General features: G+C 46.1%; 1 protein-coding gene across 4 annotated transcripts in view; it reads right to left on the bottom strand.

Annotated features, from left to right (window-relative positions):
* Positions 1-19513, bottom strand: part of eif4h (eukaryotic translation initiation factor 4h) — a 63778-nt gene that overhangs the window by 11521 nt on the left and 32744 nt on the right. The gene's annotated exons all lie outside the window — the stretch shown is intronic.

Genomic DNA, 19513 nt, shown 5'->3' with positions numbered 1-19513 from the left:
ATGTGTGCTGCTGTTATTATAATTGCGCTACCTTGTTCTATTCATTACAGTTCGTTCATTGTCAGAAAAATATCAGTGTTACACCTTTAAGCCTACTGCTATGGCTATCTCATGAAAAGTATTGTTGTTCTAACAGAAATAAGCGTGTTTTGTAGCTCTGACCCTTGTTGGGTTCAGGCTGTAAAACGTTATAGACTTAGGTTAATAGCTGACAGAATGTGGAATTGGAGTTGGCCCCACCCAGTGCTCCTAGTGTATAGGAAGGGTCAAACTGCAGAGCACAATTTTCATTTCAATGTATGCAAGTACTGAGAAATGACAATAAAGAAATGATAACTAAATATAAATCTCAAATTTGTTGGAGCTAGTATGCCGTTTCTGTGCTTTTGTTTCATAGCACTTTCTCGGGCATTGTCTCGGATACTGAGACTATTATAATGAGCATTTATGTAGGTCTGTAATTTATCCATGATAAGAAAAAATTGTCACAAGCTGTTATGTCACAAAAAGTGCATAGACAGGACCTAGTTTAACCAAATCCCTCAGGATTACAAACGTGCATAAAACAAACCAAACCATTTCGAAAATGTTTTTTATTAACAAATAACAATATAAACAACAATACTGTAGAATAACAGAATCCTTAACAATTAATATCTTTAGTTAAACCAAAAGACACATGTTGCACCACTATGCTGTCCATCTCACTCAAACAATGGAGAAATGTCTGGCTGACTCCTTCACAATCCCCAGACGGCTATTTTGAGTAATGGGCTCAGAAGAGACAGTTTTCCAGCGTAAAGAGGAATGAGGAACGGCTGCCCCTTGTCATCCCTCTTGTTTGCCATGGCCATTGAACCATTAGCAGAGGCCATAAGGATGACGCCCTCTATACAGAGTTAGCGAGTTCATAATGTGCATTATAAGAGAAGCCTATATATAAACTTAGCACAAAAAGTAAGGAAATTTGTGTTTGGTAGATTATTTCTTTGTTGTAACAATTCTTCTTGGCAATAAATCTTATATCTGGAAGTTGATTGTCAGCAACCTGGGGTACCAGAAGCTCAAAATAAGCTGTTTGGCATTGGCAGAGAAGATCTGGCAAATTTTTCATGGGCACAACCCACATACTCAGCTCTGCTGCTCATCCCACAAATGCATGTTCCTTACAAATGTGGCACAATTTAAAAGGGAAATAAACAGGCTTTCCAATGGTATAAGATGTATTGCCAAGAAGCATTGTTACAACAAAGAAATAATCTACCAAACACAAATTTCCTTACTTTTTGTGCTAAGTATATATAAATAATGTTTTGGAATTATTTCCAATCCAGCAATGTCAACACGAGCTCTACTTAAGGTTATTGATTTGTTTAGCAAGTTTTCTGGGTACAAAATTAATTTGACCAAGTCTGAAGCCATGCCACTTGGGAGCCTTAATTCAATACCTGATGCTTTGCCTTCTTTTCCCTTTAAGTGTTCTCCAGTAGCTTTTGTATATCTAGGTATATTTACAACAACTAAATTTAAACAAATGTACGAAGCATGACAGTTCCAGTACCAGTGTCTCTGCTTTCAATCCTATTGTGTGTGTCTTGCGGGTTGCAGGTCCTATGGTGCGTGTTTTGTGTGTTGCAGGTCCTCGGAAGGATGGAGCTGGGGTGCCATCAAGTATTAACTGAGAAAAACTGCCCAGTGTCCCAGAACCTATATAAACCTGCCTACCCTGTTTCCACTCTCTCTAATCATGCTGATCTCTTTGATTTTTGTTCATTGATCATTCTGATCTCCCTGATTGCTTCCTTGTTTACCAAGCCTTGTTCGGCTTTTACCAAGTCTGATCATATTTCTCCTATATAGCAGCAGCCCTTCTGGCCTCCCGTTAACTGTCTGCTGCTTCAGGAGACCCCTGGGCCAACCAAGCCTGAAAGCCCTCCTTCTTCAGCCTTCCCTCACCGCCGGTGTCCACCAGCTGGTTCTTAGGTTGCCACCTCGACAGGCAGCGATGACCTTATGAAAATAAAGGGGACCGGAAAGTGTGCTCCAATTATCAGGGCATCACATTGCTCAGCCTCCCTGGGAAAGTCTAATCTAGGGTGATGGAAAGGATGTTCCGACTGATTGCTGAACCTCGGATCCAGGATGAATAATGTGATTCCATCCTGGCCGTGAAACAACGGACCAACTCTTTACCCTTGCAGAAGTGCTGAGGGAGGCATGGGAGTTTGATCGGCCAGTCTACATGTTTTGTGGACTTGGAGAAGGCTTATGACCGTGTACCCTGGGGCCCTCTGTGGGGGATACTGCAGGAGTATGGGGTACCGGGCCGTTGCTACAAGCCACCCGGTCCTTGTATAACCAAAGCGAGAGCTGTGTCTGCATTCTCGGCACAAAGTCAAATATGTTTTCAGTGGGTGTTGGACTCCGCCAAGGTTATCCCTTATCTCCAAATCTGTTTGTGATATTCATGGACAGGATCTCAAGGCGCAGCCAAAGCGAGGAGTGTGTCCATTTTGGGAACCTCAGAACTACATCTCTGCTCTTCGAGGATGATGTAGTTTTGTTGCCTTCATCAGAATGCAACCTCCAGCGTGCACTGGGGCGGTTTGCAGCTGAGTGTGAAATGGTCGGGATGAGAGTCAGCACCTCCAAGTCTGAGGCCATGGTTCTCTACCGGAAAACGGTGGATTGCTCCCTCCAGGTTGTGGACGAGTTGTTGCCTCAAGTGAAGGAGTTCAAGTATCTCGGGGTCTTGTTCACGAGTGAGGGTAGGATGGAGTGGGAGATTGACAGGCGGCTTGGTGCAGCATCAGCAGTAATGCGGACGTTGTACCGGACCGTTGTGGTGAAGAGGGAGCTGAGCCGGAAGACAAAGTTCTCAATTTACGAATCTTCGTTCCAATCCTCATCTATGGTCATGAGCTTTGGGTAGTGACCGAAAGGGTGAGATCGCGGATAAAAGCAGCTGAAATGAGTTTCCTCCGTAGGGTGCGTGTGCTCAGCCTTAGAGATAGAGTGAGGGGCTCGGCCATCCGGAGGGAGCTCGGAGCAGAGCCGCTGCTCCTTTGCATCAAAAGGAGCCAGTTGAGGTGGTTTGGGTATCTGATTAAGATGCCTCCGGGGCACCGTCCTTTGAAGGTTTTCCGGGCATGTCCAACTGGGAGGAGACCCCGGGGTAAACCCAGAACTCGCTCGAGGGACTACATGTCTAATCTGGCCTGGGAACACCTTAGGATCCCCCAGGAAGAGCTGAAGGGTGTTGCTGGGGAGAGGGATGTTTGGAGTGCCCTACTTAGCTTGCTGCCATTGCGACCCAACCCCGAAGAAGCGGCTGATGATGAGATGAAGTGATCATATTTCATTGTATTTATCTTTGTTGCTTACTTTAACTAATTTCAGTTTGTTATTGTTAAGGGGAAAAGTCGCATTTGGAGTTTGCTCGCAATCTAACCAATGATTCTGATCATTGGTATGCTGCGACTGATGTTAATTTTCATGAAATCCCGTGTGAACTAATTATTCTGAAGCAATTCAAAAATGTGGTGCCGGAGCGCATCGCAATCTATAGAATCAGAATCAGAATCCTATTTATATGCCATGTAGGTTTGCACATACACACGCCTGAGGTAGATGGACATGACAGAGCATACCAGTATACGTACCATTTACAGTACTGTATATACAACATGTACAGTACAGTATATACAAAATGTACAGTACAGTATATACAACATGTACAGTACAGTTCGGGCCCAGCGTTTCCGGTTTTTATTTTTCAAAACCATCCAGCACGCCGAATTGCGCCACAAGAAGACACTGTTACATAACCTCACACGAACAGGAACAACTTTTGGATCTGTGGAAACAAAATCCAGGTGAAAATAAGTTTAAAATCTGGGTATTTTTCAGTGAAAATCGGTAAAAACCGAAAACGCTGAGCCTTGAGTACAGTACATACAAAATTGTAGGATTTACTTGATAGTGTTAAGCATTCATTTGAATAACAGCCTGCTGATAGAAACTGTTTTTATATCTGGTTGTTTTTGGGTACAGTGCTCTGTAGCACCTGCTAGAAGGGAGGAGTTGGAACAGGCTGTGACCAGAGTGTGATGGGTCCGAAGTGATGCTGGCTGCCCGTTTCCTGAGTCTGGAGGCGTGTAAGTCCTGAATGGAGGGCAGGTTGCACCAATGATTTTCTCTTCAGACCTAACTGTCCGTTGTAGTCTGTCCCTGTCCTGTTTGGTGGCTGAACCAACCCAGACAGTGACGGATGTGCAGAGGACAGTCTGGATTATTGCAGTGTAGAACTGAATCAACAGTTCCCGAGGCAGGTTGAATTTCTTGAGCTGGCGGAGAAAGTACATCCTCTGCTGGGCCTTTTTGTTTTGTTTTTTTGGGCTCCTCCCCCTTTTTCTCCCAATTGTATTTGGCCAATTACCCCACTCTTCCGAGCCATCCCGATCATTGCTCAATCCCCCTCTGTCGATCCAGGGAGGGTTGCAGACTACCGCATGTCTCCTCCGATACATGGGGAGTCGCCAGCCGCTTCTTTTCACCTGACAATGAGGAGTTTCGCCACGGGGACGTAGCACATGGGAGGATCACGCTACCCCCCCCCCCGAAAAGGTGCCCCGACCACCAGAGGAGGCGCTAGTGCAGCGACCAGAACATATACCCACATCAAGCTTCCCACCCACAGACACGCCACTTGCGTCTGTAGGGACGCCTGACCAAGCCAGAGGTAACACGGGGATTCGAGCTGGCGATCCCCGGGTTGGTAGGCAACGGAATAGTCCACCACGCCACCCAGGGACCCCTGCTGGGCCTTTTTGATGATTGTATATATTGGATGCCCACCTTAGATCCTGGGAGATTGTGGAACCCAGAAATCCAGAGGTTTTCGCCATAGACACCGTGCTGTTGAGTATGGTGGGGAGGGGGGCAGTTTTGGGGACTCCTATTTAAGTCCACTGTCATCTGCACGGTTGACAGCGTGTTCAGCTCCGGGTTGTTATGGCGGCACCAGAGGGCTAGCTGATCAACCTCCCGTATATACAGCCTTGTCACCATCCAATTCCTGGATGAGGCCAGTGATGGTTGTGTCATCTGTAAACTTCAGGAGTTGAACAGACGAGTCACCTGAAGTACAGTCACTTGTGTAGGGCAGAGGTGGGCAACATGATCCAGAAAGGGCCGGTGTGGGTGCAGATCTTTGTTCCACCCAAGCAGTTACACACCGGATCCGGATTCTATTAGTCAAGCAATTGTCTTTGCTAAGGACCTTGATTTGTAGACTCGTGTATAACTGCTTGGTTGGAACAAAAACCTGCACTCACACTGGCCCTTTCTGGATCATGTTGCCCATCCCTGCTGTAGAGGGAGAAGAGTAGAGGGGAGAGCACACAGGGGGGCGCCAGTGCTGATTGTCCGGGTGCTAGATGTGATTTTCCCCAGCCTCACCAGCTACCACCTGTCCGTCAGGAAGTTTTTAATCCACCGGCAGATGAGGGCTGGTACAGTGAGCCGGGTGAGTTTGGAGTGGAGGATATCTGGATGATGGCGTTGAAAGCTGAGTTGTCCACAAACAGGACCCTTGCGTATGTCCCTGGAGAGTCGATATGTTGGAAGATGTGGTGCAGCGGTGGCTAACCATGTGCCATGGAGAGCCATGTGTATGCAGGTTTTCATTCCAACCCGACTCCACACCAGATGATTTCACTGATTAGCACCCCTTCAACCAAAGAGGAAGAATGTATCAGGAAAATCACCTGGTGTGGAGTCGGGTTGGAATGAAAACCTGCATACACATGGCTTTCCATGGCACATGGTTAGCCACCCCTGATGTAGTGTAACCCCATGTTGACTGCGTCCTCCACTGGCATGTTTGCTCAGTAGGCAAACTGCAGGGGGTCGAGCAGGGGGCCTATGATTTCCTTCAGGTGGGCCAACACCAGTCTCTCAAAAGATTTCATGACCACAGACGTTAGGGCAATGAGCTTGTAGTCATTTAATCCTGTGATATGGGGTTTCTTGAGGACCAGGATGATTGTGGCGCTCTTGAAGCAGGAGGGGACTTCACAGCTCCAGTGATCTGTTCAAGATCAGTGTGAAAATGGGGGTCAGCTGGTCAGCACAGACTTTAAGACAGGAGGGTGACACGCTGGTGCCTTACTGGCATTCTGTCTCTAGAAGAGCTGGTGCATGTCCTCAACACAGATCCTGAGTGCGGGTGGGGTTTCGGTTGGGAGGGGAGAATGGCTGGCAGGGAGTGCAGTTGGTTGTGTATTGTGGCTGGAGAGGGTGAGGTGTGTGAAAGTTTGCTTTTCAAACCTGCAGTAAAACCCATCTAGGCCATCAGCCACTTGATGGTTCCCTGCAGTGTGGGGGGATGGTCCCCTGTAGTTGGTAATGTCTTTCAAACCACTCCAGACTGATGGGTTCTTGGCAGAAAACCTGTTTTTCAACTTCTCAGAGTAGCACCTTTTTACCACCCTGATCTCCTTTGTGAGTGTATTTCTGGCTTTGTTATACCGGATCCTATCTCCACTCCTGTAGGCTTCTTTGGCCTGATGAAGCTGCCTGAGTTTAGTTGTGAACCAAGGCTTATTGTTTTTAAAGGTACAGAAAGTAATGATGAGCACACACACATGTACTCGCAAAAGCTGATGTAAGATGTCAGTGTCAGTAAGTTCATCCAGGTCTGCAGATGCAGCCTCAAAAACACTCCAATCAGTGCAGTCGAAGCAGGCCTAGAGCTCCATTTTTGGCTCATTGGTCCATTTCCTCAGTTTTAACCACAGCGGTTTCAGATTTTAGTTTCTGCCTGTAGGCTGGGATAAGATGAATTAGACAGTGATCAGAGAGGCCCAGGACTGAACGAGGGACAGAGCGATAGGCGTCCTTTAATATTGTGTAGCAACGTTCCAGAGTATTTTTACATCAGCCCTGCCATTTTCAGAATAGACTTATACATGTTCTTTCATACTGGTCCTGGCAATGTGGTTAAAGGTTCTGCATGTGCGTTTGCATAAAATAATGCTGTACTCTGATCTGTTCCAGGGTGAGGTGGCAGCTGGTGTGCGCCCAGCTCTCCCCATGAAGGGTGTCACAATGATTTTGGGTAATGGTATAGCGGTGAGTCAGGTGTAGGCTGATGTTTCACCTCATGCTATTGTTGCTCCAGTGCCCCTGATGAGCAATGAGCCGGATAAAAATGCAACAGATATTCCAGATGTGTTTAAGGCATGCGCTGTGATGCATGCAATGAGCCGCGCAGAGTTGGATGACACCACTGCAAATGATAACATGCCATAGCTATTTGACTTGATGTTTCCTGATTTTCCTTGGTCTGTTTCTCACAGTGAACTGGTGGAGGAGCAGTGGGCTGAATTGTCTCTGAAGGATCTGATGGATAGGGTTCTTCCTGGGAGTGAGGTGAAAAACCATGCTCAGTGTTATTTCCACCAGAATGATGTGCTGATGAGAAAGTGGGTGCCTCAGGGGGAAATTTTTGTTGGTGAGCCTGTTTACGAAGTTTTTGTGCCTTCCAGGTTACACAGAATGGTGTTGTAGGTTTCACATGACGAGTCTGGCCATTTGGGCATCAGGAAAACGCATAACTCAATCTTGAGGTATTTCCTTTGCCCCAAACTGAAAAGAGATATTTCTGTATACATAAAATCATGTCACACTTGTCAGCTAACTAGTAAACCTAATCAGAGCCTAAAACCCATTCCGCTGTGTCCAATACCAGCCATAAGTCAGCCATTTGAATATGTTATTGATTATGTGGGCCCACTGCCTCTTTCTATATCTGGCGCTAGTTACCTGTTGACGGTGATGTGCCAGAGTACAAGGTACCCAGCTGTGTATCTGTTTCGCACAATCACAGCCAGGTCTGTGGTGCGTGCTTTGTTGCAGTTTATGTCCGTCTGGTGTCCCCAGGGTAGTGCAGTCAGATCAGGGGTTGAACTTTTCATCACACTTGTTTGCTCAGGTTCTGAAACAATTGTGCATTAAACAATCAGGTGTTGGCTTACTATGCGCAGAGCCAGGGTGCCTTGGGGCGTTTCCATCAAACACTTAAGTCAATGCTGCATGTATATTGTACCCAAATGAACGGAGACTGGGAAAAGGGTTTGCTCTGGTTGTTCCTGACTGCTAGGAAGGTTATACAGGAGGACGGGGTTAAGCCTCAATGACCTTGTGTTTCGCCATACTGTCCAGCGTCCTTCGGTGCTTTTGCAGGATGATTGGAAAGATGTGCGACTGCCGCAAAATTTGATTGATTAGAATATTGGCTTCAAGTAAAGGCTTTATAAAGCCCAGGAAGTGGCCAAGGTTAGCGTCTGCACAGAGCAAGATGAAAAAATTTAATGACCACCAGATTTAGAATTGTGTTTTTCTCCCAGGGTGCTAGCTCTGTTGCCCAATGTAACCTCTCCATTTCAGGCTAAGTTTTCTGGTCCGTATTCCATTGAAAAGGTGGTATCAGATCAGAATTATTTAATAGCTACTCCCAACAATAGAGCTTCTACTCAGCTCCGTCACGTTAATTTATAAAATCCATATTACTCCCGTGCGCATCAATCGGTATGTGTAGAACAGCCGTTACCAGGTAAACATCCAGTATTTGTCAGTGTCTGTGTCCCCTCATGCTGAAGTATGGCAAGGAAGAAGGACTGGTCAGGCCCAGACAAAGCTGTTCTTTATGGTCATCTTAAAATTCTGAGTCTACAGAATCTGGATGGTTTATTGGGTCATTTCGAGATTTATAAGTGCGGTCAACCTGATTAGGCAGAGGAATTATCGTGTATCGTCCGGAAAGATGGAAATATCTTGATGCAGAGGTCAGGTATATGATTGAAAAGGGTATTACAGAGCCGTCTTCTTCCAGTTGGACCTCAACTTGCCTGCTGGTACCCAAATCAGACAACAATCCCAGATTGTTTAGATTTCTGCAAGGTGAATGATGTTACAAAACCGGACTCTTTCCCACGTCCATGTATGGAAGATTGTGTCGACCAAGTGGAGGCTGCTAAGTCCATCAGTAAGTTTGACCTGCTGAAGGGCTAATGTCTAAAAGAGTGAAAGAGATTGCTAAATTCATTATGAGCACAGGTTTGTATTCATATAAGGCAATGCACCTTTTGGTTGGCCGAATGCGCCAGCAATCTTTCATCAGCTAATAAATACGGTTGTTGGGGATCTGGAGGGTTGCTCTGTGCACTTGGATGATGTAGTCATCTATTCAGAGGATTGGGATGTCCATCTTGACTGCATTAAGACATCACTTGACCGTTTGACACATGCATGTTTAACTGTTAACCTCGCCAAGTGTGAGCTTGTGAAGGGCAGAGTTACTTATTTGGGTCGTCTGGTGGAGCAAGGCCAAGTATGTCCAGTCCATGCAAGGGTGCAGGCTATTGATGACTATGTTCCACTTGTGACTAAAAAGTGTCTCATGTATTTTTTGGGGATTAGTTCATTGTTACAGGTGTTCCTGTAGGAATTTTACCTTAACTAGCCTGTTGAAAGCTAAAGCAAAATATGTGTGGTCTTCAGAGTGCCAAAAGACTTTTGAGAGTGTTAAAGCCCTGATCTTTAAGGCTCCCATTTTGGCTGCTCCCCAATGAGATAGGCTTTTTAAAGTTGAGGTGGATGAGAGTTATGTGAAGGCGGGTGAAGTATTGTTACAATCTGATGACTCAGGGGTTGATGAGCCAATTCGTTTCTTTGAAAAAAAATTCGATAAACTTCAGCTGAATTATCCAGTTATTGAAAAAGTAACACTAGCTGTGAAATTACAAAACGGCCTCTTTCCTTTTTTCCCCCTCCTCTCCAGTTAAATTTGGCCAACTACCCTACTCTTCCAAGCCGCCCCAGTCACTGCTCCACCCCCTCTGATGAGCCGGGGAGGGCTGCAGACTACCACATGCCTCCTCCGATACATGTGCAGTCGCCAGCCGCTTCTTTTCCACCGGGTTTTGCCAGGGGGACGTAGCACGTTGGAGGATCACGCTATTCCCCCCAATTGCCCCTCCCTCTCAAATAGGCGCCCGGACCAACCAGAGGAGGCGCTAGTGCAGCGACCAGGACATGTACCCACATCCGGTTTCCCACCCGCAGACATGGCCAACTGTGTCTGCAGGGATGCCGGACCGAGCCGGAGGTAACACGGATTTGAACTGGCGATCCCTGTGTTGGTAGGCAATGGAATAGACTGCTACGCCACCCAGATGCCCCTGGCCTCTTTCCTCTTAAATCAGCATCTATGATCCAGTTGCTGAGAACGTAGGGTGGGGGTTAAAAGGTGGTTATGGAACATAAATGTGATTTTTTTTTTAATGTTTGTATAACATATTGTTAGCTTGGGTTGTTTGTGTGTGTGTGTGTGTGTGTGTGTGTGTGTGTGTGTGTGTGTGTGTGTCCAGCGTAAAAACTTTGCCAAATCAAGTATGCAGATCATAAATAAAATTTCCAGAATGGATCGGTTGAGCCTTGGGTTACCAACAACCGCCACCAGTACTGTTGGCCAGTAGGGTGCCGGTGGAAGCTATGTTACTGTTGGGTGAAGGAGATGGGGAAGGCATGTCCTGAGGCAGCGGGACAGGAGGAACGTTAAGAGTGTGGAAGTGAGATTTGAACTTTGAATGGTAGCACTATGACTGGTTAAGGAAGAGAGCTGGCTGATATGATGGAGAGAAGGAAGGTAGGCATACTGTGTGTGCAAGAGACCAGGTGGAAGGGGAGTAAGGCCAGAGCATCGAAGTGGGTTCACACTCTTCTACCAAGGTGTGGATGGGAGGAGAAATGGGGCAGAGATAATTCTGAAGGAAGAGTATGTTAATAGTGTGTGTTGGAGGTGAAGACAGTGTCGGACAGTGATGGGTACGAAGCTGGAAATCGAATGTGTGATGATGAATGTTATCAGCGCATAAACCCCGCAAGTTGTGTGTGAGATGGAAGAGAAAGAAGAATTCTGGAGTGAGTTGGATGAAATAGTGGAGAGGGTACCCAAGGAGGAGAGAGCGGTAATTGGAGCAGACTTCAGTTGGCATGTTGGTGAAGGAAATGGCATGGACAGGAATGTGGAAGGACAGATGGTGGTGGATTTTGTGAAAAAGGATGAAAATGGCTGTGGTAAATACATATTTCAAGAAGAGGGAGCAACACAAGGTGATGTAAGAGTGGAGGAAGGTGCACACAGGTGGACTATATCTTATGCAGGGGGTGAGATCTGAAAGAGATTGGCGACAGCAAGGTGGTCACAGGAGAGTGTTGCTAGGTAGTATTGAATGGTGGTCTGTAAGATGACTTTGGAGATCAAGAAAAGTAAGGGAGTGAAGGCAGAGCCAAGGATCAAATGGTGGATTTTAAAGAAGGAAGACTGTTGTATGGAGTTCAGGGAGAAGTTAAGACAGGCACTGGGTGGTAGTGAAGAGTGGCCAGATTGCTGGGACACTACTGCAGAAATGGGAAGGGAGACAGCTAGGAAATTACTTGGTGTGTCATCTGGGCAGAAGATGGAAAACAAGGAGACTTGGTGGTGGAATGAGCAAGTACAGGAAAGTATACAGAGGAAGAGGTTGTCAAAGAAGAAGTGAGATAGTCAGATGAAGAAAGTAGACAAAAGTACAAGGAGATGTGGCGTAAGGTGAACAGAGAGGTGGCAAAGGCAAAGGAAAAAAAAGTATGGCGAGGTGTATGAGAGGTTGTGCACTAAGGAAGGAGAAAAGGACTTGCACTCATTGGCTAAACAGAGGGACCAAGCTGGGAAGGATGTGCAGCAGATTAGGGTGATAAAGGATAGAGATGGAAATGGACTGACAAGCAAGGAGCGTGTGTTGAGAGATGGAAGGAGTATTTTGAGGGGCTGATGGATGAAGAAAATGAGAGAGAGAAGATTGGATGATGTGGGGATAATGAATCGGGAAATGGGGTGGATTAGTGAGGATGAAGAGAAGGCAGCTATGAAGAGGGTGAAAAGTGGAAAGGCGGTTGGTCCAGATGAAATACCTGTGGAGACATGGAGATGTGTAGGAGAGATGACAGCTGAGTTTTTGACTAGATTGTTAATCTTGGAAAGTGAGAGGACGCCTGAGGAGTAGAGAAGAAGTGTACAGGTAACGATGTTCAAGAATAAGGACGATGTGCAGAGCTGTAGTAACTACAGAGGTGTAACGTTGATCAGCCACAGCATGTAGTTATGGGAAAGAGTAGTGGAAGCTAGGTTAAAAGGAGAGGTGACGATTAGCGAGCAGCAGTATGGTTTCATGCCACATAAGAGCACCACAGATGTGATATTTGCTTTGAGAATGTTGATGGAGAAGTATAAAAAAGACCAGAAGCAGCTACATTGTTGGAGAAGTATAGAGAAGGCCAGAAGGAGTTAGATTGTGTCTTTGTGGATTTAGAGAAAGCATATGACAGGGTGCCAAGAGAAGAGGTGTGGTATTGTATGAGGAAGTCGGGAGTGGTAGAGAAGTATGTAGGAGTGGTGCAGGATATGTATGACGGCAATGTGACAGTGGTGAGGTGTGCAGTTAGAATGACTCCAGTGTCTCTGGTCCTGGGATGGGTGGTGCAGAGATGCCATCAAAAATTAACTGGCAACACCTGGCCGCTGTCCCAGAACCTACATAAACCACTGTACCAAGTCTGGTCATATTTCATTATATTAGCTTTGTTGCCTAGTTTAATTTCAGTTTTTTATTGATGAGTTTGGCATGTGTCTCCGTCTTATGTTGTGGCCTGCGAGCTGGTCATAACAAAAAACAAACTTTGTTTCCCAGTTCAAGAAGTCGAGGCAAGATTTGGAGCAATGAAATTCGTTACCTGTCTCTTCACTGGGATGCATATCAACAACAACAACTTAGTTTTGTATAATGCTCTTCAAGGAAACCAGGGATGCTTTACACTAGATAAAAAAAGGATTAAAACAAAGATCAAAAGACTACAGACCATAGGCTTTAGAGTCTGAGGGTAATGGCCGGAGTCTGGAATGTTTTTGAGGTGAAAGAAAGCAGATTTGGTGACAAATTTTATGTGTGACTGGAATGAGAGGGTGGAATCCAGAATGACGTCAAGGTTACGGACTTCTGGGGATGGAGGTGAAGGAGAAGAGAGGAGAACATCTCCAACCTTCCAGAGCAGCACCTTGGCAGCTACAAACATGAGCTCAGTCTTAATGGTATTTAGCTTGAGTAGATTTGATGACATCCAGATTTTTATTTGGTGGCGGCAGTTAACGGGATTGTGGGGGGAAATGAGAGGATGGTCTAGTGCGGAGATAAAGTTGCATGTCATCAGCATAGCAATGGAAACTTAAACCGTGGTGGCGGAGGAGGGAGGAGCATGTAGATGGTAAAGAGGATGGGTCCAAGCACGGAGCCTTGTGGCACACCTTGGTTGACTGGGGCTAGGGAGGAACTGGAGTCTCTGATGGTGACTAACTGTTTCCTGTTGGTGACATATGACTGAAACCATGGGAGAGCTACACTAGTGAGGCACATGTATTCAGATAAGTGGTTGAGGAGAATGGTGTGGGAAAGTGTCGAAGGCTGCAGAGAAATCCAGGAGGACGAGAATACTGATGTGGCCAGAATCAGCAGCAACGAGGAGGTCACTGGTGATTTTGATAAGGACAGTCTCCGTGCTGTGGTGTGCTCTGAAGCCAGATTGGAGGGGTTCATAGAGCGCATGGTTGGACATGTGCTGACAGAGTTGGGCAGCAACTACTCTTTCTAGGATTTTACTGAGAAATGGAAGGTTGGGATTGGCCGGTAGTTAGTGAGGTCATCTGGATCCAGGCCTGGCTTTTTGAGGATGGGGGTGACTGCAGCCATTTTGAAGCTGGAGGGTACCATGCAAGATTCCAAAGAGGAGTTGATAATAGTCTACAATTATGGGGCACAGGGTAGGAAAACGTGCCTTGACCAGGACTGTGGGCATGGGGTCCAAGGAAGAGGTGGAAGCCTTGGCCATGGTGACCAACTTAGCAACTTGAGAAGCATCCAAAGGGGAGAAAGAGGAGAGGCAGCACTTAGGTAGGTACACAAGCGGGAGGAGCAACATCCTGCAACTAAGGTGCATGGTGGGGGGGGCAGGTACCAGAAGCTGCTGGTGGACAGAATCCACTTTGGCCTGGAAGAAATCCAGGAACTTGGTGCAGATGTCAGAGGCACTAGAAGGGTGGGGGGTGGGGTGGGTGGCATCAAGGGGGCAAAGTAGTCAGTTGGTGGTGGAGAACAATATTCTGGTTCTGGGGGGATTTGACTGGTTGCCAATGATAGTAGAGTAGTAATACATTTTAGCCTGGGAGAGAACTTCTTTATAGGTCTTCACGTGATCTTTAAAGGCATCAAGGTGGACAGTGAGGCCAGACCTTTTATAGAGGCTCTCCAGTCGATGACTAGTGGCCTTCATGATACGGAGTTTGGTGGTGAACCAGGGGGCAGGATGGGAGAAGGAGACAGACCGGGTTTTGAGGGGGGCAAGAGTCAAGGCTGATGGATAATGCTGCATTGTAGGGGGCTACCAGGCTATCCATCAAAGTGTTAGGGGGATCTGAGGTTAGATTTGACACTATCATGTCGGCCAGAGCTACTGCACTCACTGTTTTGATGTTCCTGAACATGATGGTACGTTTTGTGTGCTGCCTGGGCAGGGGGGCAGGAACAGCAAAGTGGATGGCATGATGGTCGGCTATCGCACGGTCAAGGCACTTCAAATGGAGGGGAGTTGTACCAGTAGAGCACACCAGATTCATAGTGTGACCTTTGGCATGAGTGGGACCTTGAATATGCTGTGTGATGTTAAAGCAGTCCAGTAATGACAGGAATTCAGTGGCAAACGTGCAAGTACTGGAGTCCACATGGATACTGAAATCACCTAACAGGAGTATAGATGGAGACATAGAGCAGACAAAGGCGAGTAGTTCAGACAGCTCAGACATGAAGGTAGTGAAGACTTTGGGGGGGGGGGGGGTAAGCAAGGACCATCTGGAGCTGTGCTGACACAGCTAGCGTGAAAGCAACACACTTCTATGAGGAGACACATAGTACTGGAAGTTCTTTAACCAGACTGTCAGCTCGAAGTATAATAGCCAGCCCACCACCATGACCCATGGAACGGGGTTTCTGCATGTACACATAGCCTGAGGGTGTGGCTTGATTTAGTGTCACGAAGTCCTGCTGATTTTGCCATGTCTCAGTTAGGCATAGAAAGTCAATTTTCCTGTCCATGATGATGCCATGGATGAGTAGTACTTTATTGTTTAAGGAGCGAGTGTTCAGTAACATGAATGTAGCAGTGTTGCTCATATATGCTGAGGCAGGTGCTGTGAGAGGAGTGACACTGTCAACACAAACCAGGGGCTTCAGATTGTCGGAGTGAACAAGTAATTTGTTGTGATGACGTCAATGTCGCAGTGCGATAGAACGGCAGTCAGACAGCACAGATGGAATAGCATGATCAGAGTAAACAAACTCACATCGGGAGGCCCTGTAGACATAGCGGGGGCAACGCAAGAGTCCGGGGGAAGTAGTGTCAGCGAGGCAGTTTGGAGTGATGTGGTGGCTGAGGTTTGGATGTTCGAATGCAAATTATTTTATGAACGCCATATCAGCAACAGAAGCGCAGCAGTTAGCTACTGAAGCCAGTAGCCAGAGAGAAGGCACTCAGTGCTGGACCACAGATGCGAGGCAGCAGTGAAGCCAAAACAGTATGACAGGTCCAAAACAGAGGTCAGGGATAGTCCTGAGATAGTGGAAGAGAATGGTCCGGTCAGGGTGTACCAGAGGGGATAATCCATGATTAGTTGAGTACGCCGGTGGATCACTAGCATGCAAAGCAAGCTAAAAGCTGGTCAGCGAAGTAGGTGAGCAAACAAGCTGCAGGGGTACAACGATCAACTATTGGCAACACAAAAACTGCAAAGTGTTGGGATAAAATAGGATGTGACAGACAGTCAACAATCCACAACAGACCCTACATGCAATGAAAAGCACAAATTGATTCAGATTGAGAAAAGGTGACATACACGCCAGCATCCTCTCACTCTGACAGTAATACCCCTGGTTATCTGATGGTAATACCCCTGGCTAAGACAAATATATTAACTCTATTATTGTATCCTGTTCAAATTAGGGCTGCACGATATACTGTTTTAGCATCGTCATCGCGATGTACGCATGTGCAATACTCACATCACAGGCCGTACGATGTGAAGTAACATGTGCTTGATACAAAAGGAAATCTTGCATGGTTCTCATTTTCCAAAGCTAATCCACAACAGAAGTCTGTCAGACATAACTTACTCCAATTTAATGCTCGGAACGTCATCACTTCTCACTCTGTCTGGACAACTGACACACTGGCGTGTTTCTCTGCCTCTCGGCTATGCGCGGATCACAGTTATGTCTGCAGGCAGTTATATTGGCAGTTAATTTTTATGACTTGGCTGCCTGGTCAGCAGATGGGTTGCTGGCAGGTGAAATAATAAATGAGGAAAATATTAACTACATTCTCTAAAATGTGAACATATTTAAAGCAATGAGCTAGCAGACTAGACTCTCACCATACTAACCGCGGCGTCCATTTGCCTTTTAGCAGCAATGGAAGCAAAAAAGAACCGAAAAAAATTAAAAAAGGAGAATTAAAAAAACAAAAGAGCAGAAAAGTTCTGTGTGGGATGAGTCAAGTGCTGGTAGTGTCCTATGCAACAGCTACAAAGTGCTGTACGTAGGTATATGACAACCACAAAACTGGTACCTCAAACATGGTGTAATATGTTACCATATCACATGTACCCCACTGAGAAATAATGGTCATGTCAACTGCCAACACCAGTTTTCCTACTGGGCAAACAAACCGACCGAGGATGCCGTCTGTATGGCTGTAAACACAGCCTCTCTCATCTGGGAAGACCCAACACCCACATCAGGACGCTCTTTGTTGATGACACCTTGGCATTTAAGAACGACCAGAATGAACGGGATTTCACTCCTACCTAAAACCACCATGGACGGTAACATGACGGCCGGTGTTCAAACTCTATATTGTGTCAAGATAAATACCCATTAGAGATATTAATGCCTTACATGCGTTAGTATGTCTGTTAGGAAACTGACACCAAAATTAACATTTTAACAACTTTAAACTATTTTTAAACAATTTAAATGGCTGCTGTCCAACACCTGTAAATACTGCAGCGCCTCAGTGGTAGTCATGGTGTGTCTGTTACGGCGTCTGTAACCAGACATGTTGGGCATAATCACACATCAAGTTTAGACTATTTGTCTGCACTGGAGGGCGCTACTGTGTTTATAGGGCAGAGCAATGAACTTCACCAAGGAAGTGATGCGACCAACACACGTCATAAATACCGACAGGACGCACAACATCACGCGCAGATTATGAGACAGTCATGTTGACCGTCCATGGTCATTTTAGGTAGAGCTTATATAACTTTTTTGTGCAATTGATCTAAAACTAATTTTAATGCGCATACAGTGCGTCCGGAAAGTATTCACGCTCCCCATCTAACCTTACAGTGCTCGAGAGGACCTGCAGAGAAGAATGGGAGAAATACCCCAAATATAGGTGTGCCAAGCTTGTAGCTTCATACCCAAGAAGACTTGAGGCTGTAATCACTGCCAAAGGTGCCTCAACCAAGTACTGAGTAAAGGCTGTGAATACTGATGTACATGCAATATGTCCGTTTTTTATTTTTTAATAAATTTGCAAAAATTTCTACAAAACTTTTTTCACTTTGTCATTATGGGGTATTGTGTGTAGATTCATGAGAAAAATAAAAGGAATTTAATCCATTTTGGAATAAGGCTGTAACATAACAACATGTGGGGAAAGTGAAGGGGTGTGAATACTTTCCGGTTGCACTGTATATGCAGTGTCTGTATCTTTTTAATCACAAAGTTATTAAACTTTGAAAATGCAAAACGGTCACGATGACCATCTTGGTCGTTCTAGTGTTAATCTAGAGACAATAACGCGCAGATTTTTTTTCCCCACAACCAGTCAATTGGTCGAGGGGTAGGGAGGACATCAGTGGACCAAGATTTGCTTTGGTTGACTGCAGCCCTAGAAAACACAACATACCTAACTAACAAAGTGCTGCCATTTACGTTGCGCGTCCAGTCTGACTGGCAGCAGGAAGTACGTTCACCGAGACTGGTAGCAGGAAGTACGTCCAGTCTGACTGGCAGCAGGAAGTATGTCCAGTCAGACTGGCAGCAGGAAGGTTGTTTTCAGGTTATGATATGACCTGTATGACAAGCCACATTCATAAATCTGCAATATTATAAGTTTGTGATTTGTTCATGAGTAGGTTTATTCATCAGTACATTCATTTGTTTTCTTTAGACACTGTTGTGTTCAGGGTCACAGGTGGCTGGAGCCCAGATTTTAGATTTATCTTTAATCTTTGTTTAGTAAAATTCCTGTGTTGAGAAACCCTGAATTTGCTGTAAAATTAAGCCATGGAAATGGAAGACACATGAAAATACCAATATGCATGTCCACTTGGGCACGTTAGGAGTGCAGTCCTGGTTATTTAGGAAACACATGCATCTCTGACCAAATCCACATGCACTTTGGGTGATCAGACCCTCAATTCGGTTTGAAGGCGTTCACACCTTTATTTTAATCTGTGTGTTTGTGACATGACCGCCTGAGAAGAATTTCAGTAACGGGTATGAACTGAGTCCTGGAGACAGGAAGACTGGTTCATCATTGCTCTTTCTATGAAAAGACCAGCCGACAGACTGGTTTGAAATATTGAAGAATCAGTATTATCCATCCATCCATTATCCGAACCGCTTATCCTGCTCTCAGGGTCGCGGCGATGCTGGAGCCTATCCCAGCAGTCATTGGGCGGCAGGCGGGGAGACACCCTGGGCAGGCCGCCGGGCATCACAGGGCCAACATATACATATATACACATACACACACACATTCATACTTAGGGATAATTTAGTACGGCCGATTCACCTGACGTACATGTCTTTGGACTGTGGAAGGAAACCGGAGCCCCTGGAGGAAACCCACACAGACACGGGGAGAACATGCAAACTCCACACAGAGAACGACCCAGGATGACCCACCAAGGTTGGACTACCCCAGGGATTGAACCCAGGACCTTCTTGCTGTGAGGCGACCGCGCTAACCACTGCGCCACTGTGCCGCCGAATCAGCATTATATCAAATATTATATTGTGGGAGTGCAGGAATGAGGAGACGGAGAGATCGAGTCGAGTCAATTCCGTTTACTCGCCACACAAAACAACACTGATACAGCACAATCTCTCGTGGCAACCTGCTAACCACTAGGCTGCTGCAAACATGGCTCACCCCGGAAACCCTCTGCAGTGCCTACGTCAGCACTCTAAATGTCCGCCTTAAAGGAGCAGCAGCCCCTGGTGAATCTACCCTCATCTGTGTATCACCACAGGCCCCCCCAGAATTCAACATCATGAAAAAATGCAACACAACA

This window comes from Lampris incognitus, chromosome 7, assembly GCF_029633865.1.
Source record: "Lampris incognitus isolate fLamInc1 chromosome 7, fLamInc1.hap2, whole genome shotgun sequence".
In the NCBI taxonomy this organism is placed as follows: domain Eukaryota; kingdom Metazoa; phylum Chordata; class Actinopteri; order Lampriformes; family Lampridae; genus Lampris; species Lampris incognitus.
The sequence above is the reverse complement of the archived record's forward strand: the minus strand, read 5'-3'. Positions and strand labels throughout refer to the sequence as shown.